The sequence below is a fragment of the Lissotriton vulgaris genome, chromosome 10 (genome assembly GCF_964263255.1).
Source record: "Lissotriton vulgaris chromosome 10, aLisVul1.2, whole genome shotgun sequence".
NCBI lineage: Eukaryota > Metazoa > Chordata > Amphibia > Caudata > Salamandridae > Lissotriton > Lissotriton vulgaris.
In genome coordinates, this window is record NC_141698.1 from 459,067,583 (window position 1) to 459,089,819 (window position 22,237).

Sequence of the window (22,237 nt, forward strand, 5' to 3'; positions counted from 1 at the left end):
CAAAACCCTACACTGCTGCGGAGGCGTGTAATAGCTCTTCTGATATTGCCCTCAATCTGGTCCTCAGGTAACCTATACACCTGTATGCCCAGGTATTTGAACGTGGTCTATGCTACCGGTATCAAAGGTCCCCAAAAGCGAATAAGAGGGTGGTGGGGCGTCTCTCCGAAATAGAAACCAGTGGACTTTTCAGGGTTGATGGCCAGACCGGACACCTCCTCAAATCGACTAAAAATGTTGTATAATATCGAATGATCCGCCGCCAGCTCTCAGAAGTACAATAAGATGCCGTCGGCGTAGATGGACAGCAGGTTGTGTGTCCCCCCAATCTGGATACCCATGTGATCCCCATGCGCCCGAATGGCTATGGCAAGGGGTTCCAGTGCCAATACGAACAGAAGGGGTGACAGAGGGCAACCCTGTCAGTTGCCTCTGTGAACTGGGTAGCTCTTCGATATATATCGACTCGTGCTGGCCCGAGCCGTTGAGTCTGTGTATAATAGTCTAATCAATTTCAATAAGGATTCCGGGAAGCCATAATGCTTCAAGGATTCAAACATGAACATCCCTGACAGAGAGTCAAACGCCTGTTTGAGATCGAGTGCTATACTGTCTGCCTGAGAGTATTCCTGCGGCGTGGCTGTCAATAGGGCATGCAGTCTCCGTTTATTCTGGGAAGTACTCCTACTCGGAAGGAACCCACATTGATCTGAATGCACAAGAGTAGGGAGATGAGATTGTATCCGCAAAGAAATAGCCTTACTAAGGATCTTGTACTCCGTAGAAAGCATTGACAGGGGTCTATAATTCGTCAGTGCAAGTGTATCTCTTCCCGGCTTGGGTAGGGACGTAACCAGGGCCTGCATCGTTGAAGCAGGTAAAAGACCCTCCTCGAATGTCGCCTTATACACTTTGTCTAGTATGGGCACAGGCTGCGGTAAGTTTTGCATATAATTATTTACTCGAATTTTAGAGTTCACAGCGGGTTAAGGTAACCAATTTAAGTCTAGTATTAGAAATTTCTTCAATGTTACTATTTTCTAAATTCCCGCTATAAGGTGAAAGGAAGAGAGTTACAAGTGTTTTCAAGTACAGTAAGTTTTTGCCTCAGAGACTCTGTTCAGAGGCAATATAATTCATGGGAAATACGAAAGAATATTGTTATCCAGTTCATTTTTGGTTATCTATTCCTTCGAAAACCAATGCAAGACGCACAGAAGATTGACACATCTAGGCAGAGGTTTAACAAGTAGGTGTATGTTTTATATATATATATATATATATATATATATATATATATATATATATATATATATATATATATTACCTACTGGCGGTCGCCAGTAGGTATATATAGTTAGGATTTTTTCTCTATGGGATTTTTGAAAATTCTATGTCTAATATCTTTGGCGTTTGTGGACGGAATTGGCTGAAATTTTCAGGAAAATGGAACATTTTGTTTCTGAGCAGCCCCTGACAATTTGGGAGGGTTTCATCAAGGGGGGGCCGAGAAAAAAGGGGGGTCCCAAAACGCGTTTTTCCCATGTTAATTTCCATAGGGCGGTTGGCCTCACTTTTAGCTCGAACGGCTGAATGGATTTGCACGAAACTTGGCAAAATTGTAGGGACTGTTAGCCCGATGTGCCTTTGCTAGGTCTCAATATATGTGCTCCAGTGGATTTTGAGTAATTTAGGTTCAAAAAAAGATATATATCTGGGCGGAGCCTAACCACACATCTGATCTGATTGGCTGTCAGCACTTCATCCAAGAAGTGTTGGCAGCCATCTTGGGACCAATATACATGATAGCACCTCATTAAAAAGCATTGTAGTTAATAGAGGGTTTTAGGACTTTAGTTACATTATAAATCATTTGTTGATGGTACCATACTCGTTTTAGGAATTGTGGTGGGTTCTAAGTTGATTTTACCATGTGAAAAAACCTTCTGCTGTGATATCATGAATATTGTTTGAAAGAAAACTAATATCTCATGATTTTCCCACAGTGGTTTGGAAGGGGATCTATAAGCTAAACTGAAAGCATATTTTCTGTAAATTCACATTATCTTTCTCAGTCATGTGAAAATGAAGTCTGACATTCTCAGTAAAACATAAACATCCAACAAGGACAGAGACTGTCAGTTGATTCCTTTGTGTTCTACTGCAGCCTCCTAGAGTGTTCTAAAGAACAACTAGAGCGCTAACAGTCCTACTTATTACAAAGGTATGGCACACCTGAAGCCATCTTGATTGGAATAAAGTGGTAACTCTTAAAACATTTAATTTAAAAAGAAACAACATGAGGGGGTATATTTTGCCATAGAAAGTATGATTAGTGCTGCAGAATGAAAAATTAGGGCACATTTTGAGTGACTTCTCAAATCCTTTTCTATTTCATTAAAACATTCTGACATGCAGTCTCCCAAAATGGCCACCAGAGACAAAAGAGCCCAAATGTAGCCCAAATATCACCCAGATGTAGCCCAAGTATAGCCCAATGACAGAATGTCCCAGAGTGTTCTAAAGAACAACTAGAGCGCTAACAGTCCTACTTATTACAAAGGTATGGCACACCTGAAGCCATCTTGATTGGAATAAAGTGGTAACTCTTAAAACATTTAATTTAAAAAGAAACAACATGAGGGGGTATATTTTGCCATAGAAAGTATGATTAGTGCTGCAGAATGAAAAATTAGGGCACATTTTGAGTGACTTCTCAAATCCTTTTCTATTTCATTAAAACATTCTGACATGCAGTCTCCCAAAATGGCCACCAGAGATAAAAGAGCCCAAATGTAGCCCAAATATCACCCAGATGTAGCCCAAGTATAGCCCAATGACAGAATGTCCCAGAGTGTTCTAAAGAACAACTAGAGCGCTAACAGTCCTACTTATTACAAAGGTATGGCACACCTGAAGCCATCTTGATTGGAATAAAGTGGTAACTCTTAAAACATTTAATTTAAAAAGAAACAACATGAGGGGGTATATTTTGCCATAGAAAGTATGATTAGTGCTGCAGAATGAAAAATTAGGGCACATTTTGAGTGACTTCTCAAATCCTTTTCTATTTCATTAAAACATTCTGACATGCAGTCTCCCAAAATGGCCACCAGAGACAAAAGAGCCCAAATGTAGCCCAAATATCACCCAGATGTAGCCCAAGTATAGCCCAATGACAGAATGTCCCAGAGTGTTCTAAAGAACAACTAGAGCGCTAACAGTCCTACTTATTACAAAGGTATAGCACACCTGGAGCCATTGTGATGGGAATAAAGTGGTAACTCCTAAAACATTTAATTTAAAAAGGAACAAAATGAGGGGGTATATTATGCAATAGAAGGTATTATTAGTGCTGCAGAAAGAACAATTAGGGCACATTTTGAGTGACTTTTCAAATCCTCTTCTATTTCATTAAACAATTCTGACATGCAGTCTCCCAAAATGGCCACCAGAGACAAAAGAGCCCAAATGTAGCCCAAATATCACCCAGATGTAGCCCAAGTATAGCCCAATGACAGAATGTCCCAGAGTGTTCTAAAGAACAACTAGAGCGCTAACAGTCCTACTTATTACAAAGGTATGGCACACCTGAAGCCATCTTGATTGGAATAAAGTGGTAACTCTTAAAACATTTAATTTAAAAAGAAACAACATGAGGGGGTATATTTTGCCATAGAAAGTATGATTAGTGCTGCAGAATGAAAAATTAGGGCACATTTTGAGTGACTTCTCAAATCCTTTTCTATTTCATTAAAACATTCTGACATGCAGTCTCCCAAAATGGCCACCAGAGATAAAAGAGCCCAAATGTAGCCCAAATATCACCCAGATGTAGCCCAAGTATAGCCCAATGACAGAATGTCCCAGAGTGTTCTAAAGAACAACTAGAGCGCTAACAGTCCTACTTATTACAAAGGTATGGCACACCTGAAGCCATCTTGATTGGAATAAAGTGGTAACTCTTAAAACATTTAATTTAAAAAGAAACAACATGAGGGGGTATATTTTGCCATAGAAAGTATGATTAGTGCTGCAGAATGAAAAATTAGGGCACATTTTGAGTGACTTCTCAAATCCTTTTCTATTTCATTAAAACATTCTGACATGCAGTCTCCCAAAATGGCCACCAGAGACAAAAGAGCCCAAATGTAGCCCAAATATCACCCAGATGTAGCCCAAGTATAGCCCAATGACAGAATGTCCCAGAGTGTTCTAAAGAACAACTAGAGCGCTAACAGTCCTACTTATTACAAAGGTATAGCACACCTGGAGCCATTGTGATGGGAATAAAGTGGTAACTCCTAAAACATTTAATTTAAAAAGGAACAAAATGAGGGGGTATATTATGCAATAGAAGGTATTATTAGTGCTGCAGAAAGAACAATTAGGGCACATTTTGAGTGACTTTTCAAATCCTCTTCTATTTCATTAAACAATTCTGACATGCAGTCTCCCAAAATGGCCACCAGAGACAAAAGAGCCCAAATGTAGCCCAAATATCACCCAGATGTAGCCCAAGTATAGCCCAATGACAGAATGTCCCAGAGTGTTCTAAAGAACAACTAGAGCGCTAACAGTCCTACTTATTACAAAGGTATGGCACACCTGAAGCCATCTTGATTGGAATAAAGTGGTAACTCTTAAAACATTTAATTTAAAAAGGAACAAAATGAGGGGGTATATTTTGCCATATGAATTATGATTAGTGCTGCAGAAAGAAAAATTAGGGCACATTTTGAGTGACTTCTCAAACCCTCTTCAATTTCATTAAAAAATTCTGACATACAGTCTCCCAAGATGGCCACCAGAGACAAAAGAGCCTAAATGTAGCCCAAATATCACCCAGATGTACCCCAAGTATAGCCCAATGACAGAATGTCCCAGAGTGTTCTAAAGAACAACTAGAGCGCTAACAGTCTTACTTATGACAAAGGTATGGCACACCAGAAGCCATCTTGATTGGAATGAAGTGGTAAGTCTGAAAACACTCAATTTAAAAAGGAACAACATGAGGGGGTTAATTTTGCCATAGAAAGTATGATTAGTGCTTCAGAAAGAAAAATTAGGGATCATTTTGAGTGACTTCTCAAATCCTCTTCTATTTCATTAAAAAAATTCTGACATGCAGACTAAAACATGCACTTTGAATACCAGCAGCAGACGTCCCTGGTGAGCAGTAGCTTTACTACAGTGATCTAATGTGCAACTAGAGTGCTAACATTCAGAATTTATGGCAAATGTGTGACACATCTGAATGCCTTCTTGATGGAACCAAAGTAAACAAGCATTGAAAATGCAATAGATCTCGCCCTCGTTTAAGTTAAAGCCATTCTGTTTGTAATGAGGTGGCTTTTTAGCTTTGCTTTTATTAGTGTTTTTTCAACTTTCATGTAAATAACATGCATCTGTATGCATATAAGTATATGTATGCATGCATTTATGTTTGTATTTATATAGATATACAGATGATATATGTTTATATATGTATGTATATATATATATTCACTGAAAAAACCATAGGCTATAGACCATATATAGTTAGGAATTAGCATTTACAAAACCTTGAAAATTCACTGAAAAAACCATAGGTTATAGACCATATATAGTTAGGAATTCGCATTTACAAAACCTTATTTTACTCACACAAAACCATTGAAATTCCATATATAGTTAGTTGCACTAACTATATATCGCGCACCCGCAATCCACTGCTGATGATGTCTCATATTACATCATTCATGACATGGTCAGTGACATCACTGATGACATCACTGATGACATCTCAAATGACATCACTGATGACATCTCAAATGACATCACTGATGACATCACTGATGACATCTCATTTGACATTACTGATCACATCACTGATGATATCATTCATGTGATAATACGATGAACCTCTTCAGACTCCAATATAACCTTAGATACAATCAGTGTAAACAGACACTCACAGACTGTCACTCATCCATGGAGTTACTCACACACCTAGTCAGTCATGCAAAGAATCAATCACACCTCCATTTCCTCAACTATACAGTTATACAAACTTTACTTATTCAAACATATACTAACACATATTTACTCTCTTATACAATCCCTGATACAAGTTCACAATGATCCATACAGCCACTCACACATTCACTGGCTCTTATGCACAGTTATTTATATATGTCAACTCTCACATGTACTGTGTTTTACATATGTACTTACTTTGACATGTAGCACTGAGATATCCATTCACTCACCAATACACTCATGCACACAGTCAACCGCCCATACAGCTGTTTCCACATGCACTTTTAAAACCATACATCTAGTGAATCAACTGCTCACACATCTATGCACAGAGTCATACACCTCCCAGCCACCCACACACACACTCAGTCTCCCATACAAATACTTGGGCAACCAATTAATAACCCATATAGTTACTCATATAGCTACTTATCAACACATGCAACAGTTTACAGAACAACAGACATAATGATGCCCAAATTAAGACAGTTTAGTCACTAACCCATGCACTCAGTGAGACACATTTAATCACTCACTCATACAGTCAGTCATGCACCTACTAAATTCTTCATCCAGACACTTATACATCCACTCATTCTTCAATATGTAAGACATATTTTAGCTTTACAGAAACATACAGTCACTGGATGTTGTCATCAGTGATGTCATCAGTGATGTCATTTGAGATGTCATCAGTGATGTCATCAGTGATGTCACTGACCATGTCATGAATGATGTAATATGTGACATCATCAGCAGTGGATTGCGGGTGCGCGATATATAGTTAGTGCAACTAACTATATATGGAATTTCAATGGTTTTGTGTGAGTAAAATAAGGTTTTGTAAATGCGAATTCCTAACTATATATGGTCTATAACCTATGGTTTTTTCAGTGAATATATATATATATATATATATATATATATATATATATATATATATATATATATATATATATATATATATATATATATATATATATATATATATATATATATATATATATATATTCACTGAAAAAACCAGAGGTTTCACACCAGTTATAGTTAGGAATTAGCATTTAAAAAACCTATTAAATTCACTGAAAAAAACAGAGGTTTCACACCAGTTATAGTTAGCTGGAAATTTTACTGACATAAAACCATTGAAATTCCCACGTTATAGTTAGTCGGACTCACTATAACTTGCGCGTGCAATGCACTGCTGATGACATCACATATTACATCACTCATGACATGGTCAGTGACATCACTCATGACATCACTGATGACACCATCCTTGTGAATGTGTGTCTTTCAGATAAATAAATATGTTTTATATATGTATATGTAAAGGTCGATGGAATAATAAATGTTTAAATTATTGTCTTAATTAATGTATTTTTAAAAAAATTGATTGGTTAACTGGCTTATTAAGTGTATCTTAGTGAATACATATATTAGCGAGTATTATTTAAATATTTAAATATATGTATCAGTGTTTCACTTTGTGTATAAGTGGCTGTATGGGTTGATGAGTAGCTACATGTGTGTGTATATGGGTTATTATATGTTTTTAAGTATCAGTATGAGTGTCTGTATAGTTTGGTGGGGGTGTTACTTAGCACATAGATGTATCAATGACTGACTCACTGTTTGTATGTTTTTTGAAAACTGCATATGTGCAGGACTGTATGAGTGGATGAGTGTGCATATGTGTGTGTTAGTGATTGAATGCCTGTCTCACTGGTGTGTTTATCAGAAACAAGATATATTTTAATCTAGTATATGTGAGTATTGATTTATATAAGTCAGTATATGTGAAAGTGAGAGATTGTAAGAGTTCCTGTTTAAATAAGTATGTGTTTCTATAAGTGATTGTTTAAGAGAGTACATATGTGTAAGTTTCCTTAGAAGTAAGGTGGTAGTGTGTGTAAATCTGTATATGCAAATAAATGGATGTTTATTAGTTTATTTGCATGTGTGAGTATATGTGTGAGTAACGTTTTGATGACTGTCGGTGTGTAACAGGATGAATAGGGGTATCACTACATATGATGAGTGAGTATATGTATGAGTGAATATATAAAACTGTTGGTGAATATGTGAATTTGTATATAGATGGTGAAATTACTGAATTGGTTGTTGTAACTGGTATGGCTATATCCACTTTTTTGAAAATTTTAGTTTCTATTTTTGAATATGTGTTTCAAAGGTTACTTTACAGTGAGAGGAGGTCTGTCACTGTGTCACAAGGATGGTGTCATCAGTGATGTCATGAGTGATGTCACTGACCATGTCATGAGTGATGTAATATGTGATGTCATCAGCAGTGCATTCAGTGAATTTCAAAGGTTTTTTAAATGCTAATTCCTAACTATTACTGGTGTGAAACCTCTGTTTTTTATCAGTGAATTTCATAGGTTTGTTTAATGCTAATTTTTAACTTTTTATAGGGCTTCATACCTATGTACTTTTTAGTAAATTTCTAAGCTTATTTTTTCAAAAATGTCTATAGCTGAGAAAGGTATGTTTTTATAAAAATGAACACTATAATGTATATTATAATATTAGTTTTTGTTTTGAAATAGTTTAAAAAAATATATTTTTGTCTCAGGAGCGCTCCCGGTGCGCTTACAAGTGCGCGTCCCGTCAGCGCACCAACAAAAAAAAAAGAAAAAAAAAGTATGATGCTAAAAGGAATGGGGACAGAGAGAGTGGTGTTAAGAGAAAGAGAGCTAGAGCGAGGAACACAGAGGGACTGTGTAATAGATAGTAAGACAGAGAAAAAGTGTAAGAGGAAGTAACTGAGAAAAAGAAAAAGAATAAGGGAGCAAAAGAAGAGAAGAAATAGGAGGAAGAGTAAAGCAGAGGTTCTGGGAGAATGTGAATGGATGATGAAAGTAAAAGGAAGGACAGTTAAGTATGGGGAATGACAGATAGTGACGGAACCAGAGAAAAGGAACATCGGTGACGGAGGGAAAGAAAATAGCAGTGAGTGTAAGTAAAGAGGAGTGAAAGAGGGTATATATAAGTGAATAAGGGTAAGACATGGGGAGTAACAGAGAGAAAGAAGAGAGAGAGTAAAAGAAGAGTGTCACAAAGGAACTAAGTGAACCAGTAAAAAAGGTAAGTGAAGGAGTGTGGATAAGCAGAGGTACTGAAAGAAGTTGAATGTGGTAGGAAGTAAACATGGAGGATAAGAATAAGTGAGGAAAGCAAAGTAAAGAAACAGGGTTAAGGTAGGGTGAGAAAAAAATAGTGAAAATAAAACAAAAGGTGATAACAAAAAACATTTTTTAAACGCACTTACCATATAATTAATGAAAACTTGTATCTGTGAAAGATAAAAGAAAAAACACGTTATAATTACTTAAAAATATATAATAAAATAGAAGAAACAGTTCATGAGGTTTAAAAATCTACAAATGTTTACTAAGAAATGAAGCAATAGTGAAGGATACAAAAACAGAAAGAAAGTAATGTAGTTTGAGAAAAAAGAAGGAAAAAGGAATAGAAAGAGAACAAATTCCTAAAGGTAAGTAAGATACTAAAAGAATGTAAGATATCAAAACAAAATCAGTAAAGATAAGAAAGTAAAAGGAAAATGAGTGAAAAGGAGAGGAGTCTGAATGAGAAACTATTAATAAAAAAGAGGAATAGAAGATGACTGAGAGTGAGTGAAGTGAAGTCACAGAGTGAAGGGATGAAAGGAATGAGGTTATTATAGAACGATGGATAAAACAGGAGTGAGAGAGTAAGTACACAGAAAAACAAAAGGACGGACTGAGTGAACTACAGTACAATGAGTGCAAAAGAAAAAAAAGGAGAAAAAGAAAGAGAGGGTAAGAAAACTAAAGCAGTGGTACTGAGAGAATATGAAAAAGATAAAAAGTGGTGGAAGGAAGAGAGAAATGCAGACATTTCCAATTAGATTGAGAAGTTGTGAATGAAGTGCAGTAAAGAAACAGCGATGAAAAAAGAGTGTAAATTAGTAAAGAGAGGTAAATAAGGGTGAAAAAGGAAAATGAGTGTGAGACAATGTGAACACAAAATAAATTACACAATGCAAACTACACAATAACTTCTACAATATGTTACATTATTTATTTGTGCTGTTCTCAGAATATATTGAATTTCACTTAAATTAGTGAGTTCAAAGTCTTCATCATTTAACAGCGGGGAAAAAAACGCAATCTAAAAGATTGTGTTTAAAAAAAAACATTCAAACATACATCTCATATATGTACACTAATCTTTGATTCACTTACTTTTCCGTGAGGCCAAATAGAAGATAGTGAAGGTCCTTTTGGTGGAAAAAAAGTCTGCTGTGCTCTATAACTTCCATTTCATCGACTTCCTATGAAAAATGATCTAAGAACATCATACTTTACACTTTCCTCACGGCCAATTTGTGTCAGATATATCAGTATTTTTTACTTTGAGATCCACTTAAAGTATCTACATGAGATAAATAATTTAAAATATTAGATCAACTAACTAACTAACTAACTTTTAGTATCTATTCCCGACTTCAAAGGCCAATTCCCTTTACTAAAACTTTGGTTTTAAAAACACTAGATAAGAATTTGTAGAGTCATAAGGCAAACATTGTTTATAAGTTAAATGAGAATCATTGCAGTAACTCCATCCTTTTTCAGATTTTAAGTAGCATGTATAATGTCCTGATGTTGTCGAAGAACCGTCATGATAAATAATAGCTTCAGTTGTAAAGGTTCTTCCTGAAATTGATAACTGAGAAGCCACAACATTTTTAATAGAAGTTGTCAATTTAGTTCCATCAGGTCTATATCGTTGGAAAACTAAAATGATATACTGCCCATAACTTTGTATAAATAATGTGGACAGCATTGTACAGTTACATTGGGTACACACCATATTATGATCTGCTGCTTTAACTAGATTTTTAAATGACACTGATTTACAGTCAGGTAAAGTCAAATATATAAATCTTTCAGTGTCTATTCTAGTAGTACTTGATAAACTACAATTGTGGCAGTCATGCTGCCATTGATAAGAAAGGCTGAAAAGATTATCTACATCTACACCTTCATCTTCCAAAACACCAAACATATACATTAAAAATTCCTGACAATCCTGCTGAATGTTCTGTGAAAATTTATCTTGACCAGAACACATATCTAAAATATTTCGAATTTCTGTTACACTTTCTATTTCTGCTGTATCACTGCTACATTTCTCAAACACAGAATTCAATAAACCACACAATCTTTGATCCCGATTTTCAACAATCTGTTCTTGTAAACTTTTAAGAAAAAAACAACATTAACCACTACATTAGCATAGCAGTTGACACCAGAACTATTTTCAAACTGAAATCAAACAACATTTTCTTCACAATTCTTTTTCTTCCTGTTTTCAATTACAGTTTTCTCTACTTTTTGTCTTTTTGCAACTACCTCACTGCAATTATCCTCATTTCTTCTTTTTCGGCCTACCACACGTTTTTCAAACAGAGGATATAGAGGCAAATGTGGAGCATATTCTCTTCTTAACCTATTGTATTCTTTAACACAATCTAGATCTGCACACATTTTTGTCTCATCACACTCAATCAAGTACAATCCTGATAAAGTCTGACTCAGGATAATGCCACATATGCCATACCCTCTTTAAACACAGATCTTCCAATGTTCACCAAAGCATTATCTACACTTAAACCTTGAGATTTATGAATTGTTACTGCATATGCCAAACAAACAGGAAACTGTTTTCGGCGAACATATAAGTCTTTTACAAGTAAAAATCTAGCAGAACCACGACTTATTTGTTGTACTTGTTCAATGCCATCAAATTTTATTTTTAAAAATGCAATTCCATCTCTATTTCTGTAATTCACAAAATCAGCAACACAACCCATTGCTCCATTTACCAGACCTCTTTCAACATTTAAATTCCTTCTCAAAATGATACGACAATTTAAACACACATTCAGAGTCTTTTCAAAACCAGCTGTTTTAGAAATACTTTTCTCTAATGAATCCAATTTCGTTTTCAAATTTTCAGACAAAACAATTGTTGCACCCATGTGCTCTATTTTATCTATTTTCTAACTCTAACATTTTGTTGTTGAAGATGGAACATTCTTGCAGAGTTGGCATCAAACATATCCCAGATTTCTTCTCAGTCATTTTTTTATAAATATTCTCTGGAAGAATGTTTTCATTTGGATACAAATTTGAAATTAATCGATCATGTAAAGCTTTTTTCCCAAGCTCGCTTACTTTTCCAATTCGTACATCTTGTAGAATATTTTTATAATCTTCATCCTTTGCCTGTCGCATATTTTGAAGCAGTTCAGCATATTTAAAATTTAACCATATATTAACGTTTCCAATGCTTCCAAGGGACTTCCTGGTATCTTCATGTGTAAGCATATATTTTTATTTATTTAGTCTTTATTTCGACCATTTGGTCATAAAAGATACACATACATAAAATGAGATAAATCTATCACAGTTATAAAACATCAATGCATACTATACAATAAAAGCCAGACTTTACAGGTGATTTGTTAAAAGAAAGGGGTTCTTCAGTTTACCCAGCATTTTTTATAAGACGACTACGCGTGTGCCAGACATTCGTTAAGAATTTGGAAAGTGCAAAGACAATTGGGCCGGAAACATCACTTTTTAAAATCCTATACATCGGTGCAAATTCCCTGCCACCCAAATTCTTGATCAGTGGCAGCAGCCAATACTTTCTAGCTGTCTTGTATGCTGGGCAGAAAAAAATCACGTGCAGGTCATTTTCCTCTTTGTCAACGCAAAGAGGACAGAATTTAGTCGAAGGGGTTTGCGCCCAGGTACTAGTAAAGGACCGTAAAGGCAGAGTACCGTACCTCCACTGGAGAAATACCTTCCTGGTGAATATGGGGTATACAGGATCAAGGGCTTTCTCAAATATGTAAAGATCCGTAGTTTGCAAGAATAAGGAGGAGAGGGACCCCTCTGTCTGGGTAGCTATAACCCCGGCCCTTTTGTGCTCATGGAACAACTTAGCAAGTACTCTCTTCGGGATTCTTGGTGCTGTGGTAGCTGGGTCTGTCCACAGCTCGGGGAGCCCCATGTCTGTGCAAACTAGGTGGATGTTTTGGACCCAGGGAATACTGAGCGCCTTGGGGTGTTTTAGTAGTTCGACCAATTCCTCCCTATAGTCGACGAGATCGTCACCGCTCCATAGCCTGCGCCAGAAGGCAATGGGTCTCAGACTTATCTCGTCGACAAGTGGCCGTAGCCCTAAGTCAAGCCTCAAAGGAAGGAGCGGGGTGCTAGGGGGGAGAGCGGTAATTTGACGTAAAAACCTATTTTCTGTACGAGACAAATTCCGACAGGGAATGTGGCCCCACAATTCTGCCCCGTATAAGATCGCCCCCCTTGCCTGTGCCTTATATATCTGGATTAGGGCCCCCAATGGGCGGTAGGTCGAACCGGTCATCATTCGTATGATGCCCCCAGTGATTTGCACTAGTTTTAGGTTAGCCCTAGTTTGATGGGTCTCCCAGGTCATATTTTCATTGAGTGTCACGCCGAGATATTCGAACGTGGCAACTCTTTCTAGTCTCGTTGATCCTAACAAGGGGTTCGGGCGCTGTTTGGGGCTTGGATTCAACACCATATATTTGGTCTTTGTGGCGTTGATTTCGAGCCCCCTATCCTGGCAGAAGGCCACAAAGGCATCAAGTATCTTTTGAATGCCCATAGGTGTCTTGGATACCAACAGCGTGTCATCCGCAAACATTATTGCGGGCACGCTGTTGCCATTCAGTTTGGGGGCATCCGTATAGTCGGTGGCGTTTAAGTGAGCGAATATCCCGTTGACGAAGAGGCAGAACAGGGTCGGCGCCAGCACACAGCCCTGTCTTACCCCTCTGCCAACGGGAAATCTATCTGTCAGCTCCCCCGACCTCCCACACCTCACCTGGGCATAATTGTTATGGTGCAGCCTCTGTAAGGTCAATAAAATGTCTGGTGGGACGCCCATCCCTGCTAAGATGACCCAGAGTTTCCCCCTTGGCACGAGGTCGAAGGCGGCTTTTAAGTCCACAAAAATCGTGTACAGACTGCCGCCCTCGAACCTCACTGTCCTCCAGCAGATCAGGTTCAATCTGAAGACCTGGTCCACAGTCGATACCCCTTTCCTAAAGCCTGCCTGATATGGACTGAGGGCACCCACCTCCTCAATCCATTCCTGCAGCCTGTTCAGGAGAACCCTACCGAACAGCTTCTGTGCTACATCTATCAGGCTAATCGGCCTGTAGTTGGCTGGGAGCAGGGGGGATCCCTTCTTGAAGATAGGGACCACCTCAGCCCCCAGCCAAGTACTGGGTATTTCCATCCCACTGAGGACGCCATTAAAAAGGGCTGCAAGGTAGGGCGCCCAGACAGTATTCTCCTGTTTATACAAATCCCCCGGTAGCCCATCCAGGCCAGGGGCCTTCCCCGAAGCCAGGCCTGAGATAGCAGCTGTAACCTCACTAAGTGTTACCTGCTCCACCTGCAAGCCCTTACTCCCTAGTTCAAGTGGTACGGAGGTCTCTCCGGGCTCGGCGCTATATAGCGACTGGAAGTGGACCTGCCATACTCCAGGGGCTATATTAGGCGCCACTGCCGAGTTTAGACTCCCAGATCCCCCATTCACCATTCTCCAGAACAGGCGTTGGTCTTGTACGGCTAGGGCCTTTGTAAGCTCCTCCCACTGGCTTTCCTCCCATTCTATTCTGGCCTGTGCGAGAAGCTTTTTATAGGTTTGTCTACATTGCTTAAGACTTTCACCTCCTTTGCCCTCCCTGATTGCTCCCAGAAGTTCTGTTTTGGCCCGCCTGCAGGCTGAGTTATACCATCTCGTTTTCCCACGGGGCCTCGCTTTTAGTTTTTGTACTTTGCGTGTAAAATGGGGTGCCGCTACTTTTATTAGTTCTTTGTGGGCATCAAACAATTTACTCCTGATATCTATCTTGTTTGCCATGCTATCAAGATCTCCTACAGTTTCTAGGATGGGGGCAATCTCGGCATAGAGCAGTGGGAGTTTGTCCTTGTTTGTGACCATATGCTCCCACCTAATTTTCCTCCTACTGTTGTTTATCAGGAGTGTGGGATAATTCCCTACCTCATGGGTCTCTAGGCCCTGGGGTGCTGGGTGGACGAGATCTAACTCGAGGGCGTTATGGTCACTGTCCATCCTGTCCACTACCCTAAAATCCTGTACTGTTGACCACCTCGATAGTTGTACCAGGATATAATCCAAGTGTGACTCCCTTCCCTTGCGATTATAAGTATATTTGCCTGGTGTATCGGAGTTAGTTCGCCCATTACACGCTCTAAGTCCATGCCTTAATGTGAGGGCAGTGATTTGCAGCGCTAGGGGGGTCCAAACTTTTGGGGATGGCGCGTCCACCCCAGGTACTGCCCACCTCTCTTCTTCCTCTGATAAGAACCCTTCCTGCAGGCCTGGGAGTGGCTCAAAGTGGGAGTTAAAATCCCCACCCACCACATAGTATGAATCACTCGACAGTTCCAGTAAAAAGTTCGAAAGTTCATTAAAAGTCGGTGATTCTTTTGCCCTTCCCATTGGCCTAGAATAAATGTTGATCAACAGGAGGTTGACTTTGTTTGGCCAGGTTAAAGAAACCACAAGGATATCGTCCGAGCTACACGGGAGCCGTGTTGCCACACAGCCCAAATGAGCCGCAACCCATGTCGCAAGACCCCCTGATGGTCGGCCTTTGCCTTCCCATCTGGCTGGAATAAAAAAGGATGCGTAGCCTTGATACTCGAAGTCCTCTCTGGCCCAGGTTTCCTGGAACATGCAAATGTCACCATTTTCTATGTACTTTCCCCAGGTCGGTTCTTCCAATTTATTTACTAGTCCCGCGATGTTCCAGGAGATTATCCTCACTTGTTTGGAGGTGGAAGATGACGTGGCGTGGGGGGTACAAGAGGCAAGTCCATGGTCCATTTGCATTATGGGGCCAGCGGCTATGGCAGCAGAGAGAATGTGTGGCTCCAAGGGTCCCTGCTCCCCCGCACCCTCATGAGAGGGTGCCCTTGTTATCCGCTCAGCAGGATCCACTGCCTCAGTGGCTGGGTGTGAAAGTTCAATTTGGCCGTGATCTGAGGCGGGTGTATCATTCCATGGACCTGAAATAGCACCTGGGGGCACATTGGAGAGCTCCAAGGGGGCACAAGAGCCCAATATCCCTGCCGCAGATTTACTGTCGGTGAGTCAGTCGACTCCCTCCAACCCATTCAAACAGTTAAAACGGTTGAAATCACAAAATGGTGTGTCCGGGGGATGGAGGTGCGGACGTTGGTCGAAGCCTTTATGATTACGTCTATAGTTCACCCTTGTCCAGCCATCGTGTGTTGGGGCCTGGTGCCTGGGATTTGGAGGAAAGAAAAAGGATACTGGGAGGGTCTGTATTGTGGAATCAAGGGATCGATTCATCCCTCCACAGATGTGTCGCACCGTGCCCGGATCTTTAAAGGTTACCATGATACAGTCCCCCACTATGGTTTTCCTGGTCTTCCCTAGCCATGGAACCCTTCTCACCATAATAATCTCATTATTAAAGTGAGGTGGTAAGGGTCGGTTCCAGTTAAGCCATTTTATTACCTTTTTCTTAAGGGATTGGTAGTCCTCGTATTCTCCAGATCTTAAATGAGGGGCACCAGCTAGGACCACCATCAGGCTATTAGCCTCGGGTGGGAGATCTGGCCTCCGTGGTCTGGGGGTTGGGCAATTGGGCATGGTTGAAGGGGCGTTACCCTGATCTGGATGTGTTCCAGAGGATTCTATTTGTGGAGTATATGAGACTGGGACCACCGGATCAGTATGTCTATTGCTTGGGTTATTGTGCCGTTCTTGGAGTTTAACAGCCATAAGGGGTTGCAGAGGGACGGCAGGCGGAATACTTCTGGGGGGGTCTTTTTTGGCATTAATTACTTTGGAAGATTCCCCACCCAAGGAATGAGTTTCCACTAACTTAGTCTGCTTACTTACTAGGGTATTCAGAGTGGTAAGAGAAGTTTCTAGCAAGGTGAGCCTAATCTCCACTTTTTTTAAACTATCAGTGATAGGCTGCAAGTGTAAGCATTTTAAACACTGGTTGTCCTTTTACTGGAGTCAACTGCAATAGATCTCCAAAAACAATAATGTGTTTTCCTCCAAATAACACATCATACTCTGTTCTAAGAATTTCTTGCATTCTCAAATGCACAAAAGCAAGCATTAGATTTGAGACCATGCTTACTTCATCAATGATAAGAAGTTTCATTTTCTTCAAGACTCTTGAAACTTCAGAACAAGCATCTCCAGGTAACTTGTTGTAATGCAATTTATTATCATGCTCAACTGGCAGCATCAGTAAACGATGTAGAGTAATCCCTTTAACATTATGTGCAGCCAGACCAGTTGGAGCAGTTACAACACAAGACAGCGGTGAATCAGTCCTTTTCTGCAGATAACTTGCAATGGCTTTAATTAGAAAACTTTTTCCTGTCCCTGCTTCTCCACTTACGTACAGTTGGACAGGGTCAAATGATGTACATGAGCACTCTTTTTTCTCATGTCTGAATCCATGTTCAATCTGCTCTGTGACTTTATCATATATCTTTTTCTGCTCAACGTTTAGTTGCTTTACCAAATCTTCTAAGTTAACTCCATCTTCTTGAGCTTGTTCCATAGCTCTTTCCACCTCATCCATGGCAGTGGCAGCTTCATTTTGGATAATAGGTCCTCCTAGTGGATCTTGACACAATGAAGTAGAACTCTGACTATCTTGAGAACTGTCTCTAGCTATCTCTTCAGCAATTGTGGTTTCTTGCTCCATTTCTTCATTCAACATTTGCAGATAATTTAGAAAAATAGGACATTCTTTGGTATCCTTAGTTGCATTAAAAGAGTCTTCATAACAGAGAAAATCTCCAAGTAGTTCCTCTTCTGTACGCCATGGCTTAAAGAGTTGCAAAAGAGCTAAATAGTAAAATTCTCTTTTGTCTGGAGCTTCACAACCCAATTTTCGATGATTAATCAAATGGCCTTTTTTCTGCTTCACTAGACATCCTTCATAGCCAATGACTGCATATTTTCCATTATTGATATCTTCTGTGATGTTCCTCTTATAACTGTAGTTTTGCAGAACTTCATACAAACAAGTGCTCTCAAGGGGAGTACTTCTATTTGGATGGTATGTATCCAACATATTTGTCTTCAAAATATCTGTACTGTTTGGTTCTTTCTCCGCCAAATATTCAATTTCTTGTATAGATTTCAAAACTCGGTTTCGTGTTGCAGCAAGACCTAGACTCACCCAAATGATTGTTCTTGATTTGACATAGAGACTTGCTGATGATAACCGATCAGAAAATTCATATGCTCCAATTTCTCGATGCGACAACATCTTCAGACTGAAACTGTATAATTTCTTGCTTAGACTCTTTTCATGTGAAATGTCCTCCCACATTTCCTTCAGTTCTGTCTTTTCTTTTTTGGTGATGTAAGATGTCACATATCGAGCCACAGCAATAGAGTTGTCAGCAACGAACTGAATATCCATGTTAGCATTCCACATGAACAAAATCACTGGGTTGTAATCAGTGATGTACTTAGATTCTTCATTTCTTTTCAAATTGTATGTATTTTTGGGAGATTTCCTCGTCACAGTATGTCGTAGAGATGACATCAAAATATTTACTCTTCCCTTAGAAATCACTGGTCGTGGAAATGCAAAACGACATTTCGTGTAGTACTTTTCCTTGTTTTTAAATTTTCGATGACAGTACTTTCCACAATGATGAGATTGAAAACGTAAAACTTGTTGCCTTAAACTGTTTTCTACAGTAGATTTTGGAACAGCACATGTTGAATACTCTTCAATGAAACTCATCACTGTTTCATCTGAATCTGATCCAAATTTGGGTGCATCTTTAATACACAACAACATATGTATATGAGGAGCACCTCTCGCTTGATATTCCTTCCTCCAAAAGAAATCCAAAACCTCTCCAAGGGGAGGATTTTTTTTGTTGGAAATAAAAGACATCATAGCTTCAAATCTATGATTAAAATATCTGCAAACATTCCCTGGATCCAAAGAACACAGTTCTCCAGGTGTTTTTAATTCTATATTTGGTATGTTTCCATTTGCCTCTCGTAGAAATTCAAGTAAGTCATCCCATGCATACTCAGCACAGCTAAGAGTGAGGAACCATGTAGGAGTTCCTAGGTTTCTTAGCATACATTTCAATTCTCCATGACGACGGAACCAATACTCATTGGTTCCACGTTGGCATGCCATGAGATTGATTAGCTGAGATGCCAAAATACTATCTTGCAGATTAACTTTCTCCATAAAGTCCCTTGCAGAAACATTTTGCAAATGAGCTCCACTTTTTAGTATATGATTAACTGCATAAGAAAGCCCAGACAAATCACTTTCAAACAGTAGATGAAACAAATATGGAATGCATTGACGAATCCTTGGATCTTCAGCATATAATCTTAGAGTCCGGTATTCAGCTGCAGGAATTTGAACTGGTCGATCATCATATCGTCCACCACGACCTGTTGGAAATAATTGTGGAAAACAACGAGCTTCCAAACTTTCTTCCCATACACTAATGGGACTTCCTTTTGCTGCTTTCATTTGAAACAAGTCAATTGCATTTCCCATTACTTCTTTGGAATGCAAAGGATGAACAGTATAATGTTCATATATTTCTTCACTTCTAGACACATCAACTTTTTCAATTTGACCAACTGAACAATCACTGTCTTCTTCTGTAGCTGTTTCCTCTGCTCCAACACTTACATCTTTGTAGTACTCATTGTTTTTGACCAAATACAACGTTGCCTTTTTGACTTTTCTAACATCCACTAAATCTTGCCAGATTTTCTTACTCTTTGTCGGAACCCCATTAACTAGAATAACTAGAGGATCCTCTTCTACTCTTTCTACACCAATTGTATCAATATTTTTCTTTACATCTAGAGGCAAATAAACAACTCTTCCCTTTAATCCTCTCTGTAAATCTGATGGAGGCAATTTCCCTGTCTTAGGCTCCATGCGTACAATAGCCTGAAAAGGATGGACACATTGAATCAAAATAGATTCATAAGTATTTAGATCCATCAATTCAGAAGAATATCTATCAATTGAAGATTATTATGAACTGCTCTAGCAGGCATTCTATTTTCATTTAATTTTTTTAAACAATAATTACAAATATGCTGATCAAAACTCAAATCAAAAGAATTCTCCACCAACAAATAACTTACAAAATCCTTCCATTCACTATTATTTTCCAATTCACTTTTTGCATATAAATCAACTATCCTAGTCTGAATCTTATAATGAGTCCATCGACAACACACACAAGTTAAATTAGGCCTTTCACTTGATTCCACCTTAAACTTGGTAATTTCCTCGTCAACCTTTTCTATACTTGAAATCTGTCCATTATCTTCCACATTACCATCCATTACTATATCTATTTCTACACTGTCCTCTTTGTTCCCAAAATAACAAAACTCAATTTCTTCACAAATAGTCTTCATATCCACTTCAGATCCATGCAAAAGAGCACTGTTTAACTGTTTAAGCTTAAGTGCTGGACTTTTTGCATAATACAACTTTCTCACTAATTTCCTCACCTTATTAAGATGCACTGCTAACATCCTAAAATGATGAAAAACACTAAGACATACTTTTCTAGAAAGACAAGCTAGCGAATGCCCATGCAAACCTGTGCTTTCTCTCACTCTGCAAGGATCTAACTCTTGCAAGATCTTCATTTTTTGTTTGAGACTTTTCTTACTATATGTACGTAAGAAATTTCGAAGCAAATCGATTGAATCCTGTCGCACACTACAAATACTACTGCACTTCCATGTGTACACTGGACCCTTAGTACGTCTCCCTAAAACTTCATCAGCTAACACCTCTTCTGCATCTCTAGATACAAGTTTCTCTTTTTCCATCACACAACCATCTTTCACCTCATATGCTCGACCACTGGTGTCAACTGCATGCACCAAATCATTTTCCTGAAAGTAACTCTCCTCATTGAAAAACGGCTCAGAACTTGAACTATGCATCCATTCCCCAGAAAATACTTCACAAAATTACTCCGATTAATAATTCTTTTCCATCTACTGTTCGATTTGAAAACATCAATTGCCTTATTAAGTATCCTAATTCTATTGATTATTAAAATAAATAATTTTTTCTTAACTTCAAAAGCCTGATCAACAATCTTTTCTACACTTTTCTTTTTCTTGTAAAAAGCAGCTCTCAGTTTACTTTTCTTATCATTTTTTAGCAAATTTAAAACTACCCTATTGCGAAACATTTGCCTACGAATGTCCCTACATTGATTTACCCTTCTATTGCTATCCATTCTCTTCTCTCCTGCTCCAATCGAGACATTTTTTGTGGGCCTCTCCTTCCTTTTTAGATTTGTTGACTTTTTCTGAATATTCACATTAGCAATAACATTTCTTTTTCTACGACATATGTTGCGAAGAAAAGACTTAATTGGCTTACCAGAAGCTTTTCTGGTGTTTTTTAAAGTAATTGTTGTAGAGGATTACATAAATTCTGTTGTTGATGTTCTCCTTTTCCGTATGGTATTTTTGATAATTCTTTGCCTTGAAGGCATTTTTGCTTGCTTTTCAGAAGTTGATTTGAATCTGTTGTTCTGTAAAAAAAAACACATGAAAGACCACTATTAGCAAACAACAAAGTAATGTCAAAAAGCAAACAATATAAACAATAAATTGCAACATATTTAAATTTATACAACAGCAACTCAGGGCTTTATTTATAAAGGCCTTGCACCACCAGTGCGTCACTTATTACCCATGTTTAAAGTGATGCATCAGCTGCACAAGGCAATCATAAAAAAGGGCCAAATGAAAATACCAATCAATTGCACCCAAAAATCGTTTTTTGAATAACATTTAAGAAACACTGCGCAGAACTTATGTACAATCACTCAATATCAGCAAACAAAGTCAGGGCCTTATTTATGAAGGTCTTGCGCCACAAGAGTGTCACTTATTTCCCATGTATGAAGTGATGCACCAGTTGCATAAGGCAATCATAAATAAGGGCCAAATGAAAATACCATTCATTTGCACCCAAAATCGTTTTTTGAATAACATTTAAAAAACACTGCGCAGAACCTATGTACAA